We start from the raw sequence: 1,102 nt of genomic DNA, 5'->3' as shown, positions 1-1,102 counted from the left end.
AATACAGTTCTCGCATTGACCCTTGTCGTTTCTGAAGTTTTTTGTTCACAAATTGCACATATGAAAAGTTGGTTTATCATTTTCTTGCAATTTTCCATTTGTGTTGTTGATGTTATACAAATACTGTTACTTGATACCGAAAAACCGTCTTCACATCGAACAAACACAGTTGCATTGATACAACTCATGCAATTATCCAAACAATTTAAACACTTTTTATTATTGAGATAATGTTTGCTGTTACAGTGAATACACTTCCCATATTATTGTTGATGAGGTTACAATTTTCTGTTTGATTTTATAACAAAATGACACATGTTTGATTTGATGTGAAATAATACCATTTGAATTGGCTATTTTACACTTCGAATATTTAGTTTACACACCATTTAATTCTGAAATATAATTTGAATGATTTTTACAATCTAAACAATACGTGTTTGGTGATGAAATACACCCATTTGATTCAAAAGCAATGCAATCACCATCACAATTTAATACTTTTGTAATTGAGCATTTTTACACACTTTTTGTCATCACACATACCACACAATTCCCCATATATAAACGAACATATGTCACACTCGCCATTTTTTGTATAGAATAAATATGAGCATAATATTAATTTTTGCACAATTTTACCATTAGGTAAAGGAACATATTCACTCTTTTCATTCAAAATATGAGTATTTTGCATGATATACAAACTTCGAACATTTCACAATACAAACAATTATTAAAGCATTTATGATACAGATCATACGTGTCGTAATAGCCAGTCAAACATTTCAAAACTTTATGTTTTAAGTACATTTCTACATTTGTTATTATTTTGTTTGTTGCAACACAATTTTCTTTTAAATTAGAAGAATGATAGTCTTCACAATAAAACATTTTTGATTAAGACAACAAATGTAGTTGTTAAAACAGTCTAAACATACATTTCGAAACTCCTCTTGTTGAATATCACATTGTTTATATGACGTCTCCAAAAAATATTTAAAGAAATAATATTTTTCGTTTAATATTTTTCAAAATATACTCGTTTCAAAAAAGTTCAAATGATATTTTTTAAATATTTAAAAAGTTACAAATTACAAAA

Source organism: Entamoeba invadens, assembly GCF_000330505.1.
Source record: "Entamoeba invadens IP1 unplaced genomic scaffold scaff_1105074726131, whole genome shotgun sequence".
Lineage (NCBI taxonomy): Eukaryota > Evosea > Mastigamoebida > Endamoebidae > Entamoeba > Entamoeba invadens.
Note: the sequence above shows the minus strand (reverse complement) of the source record.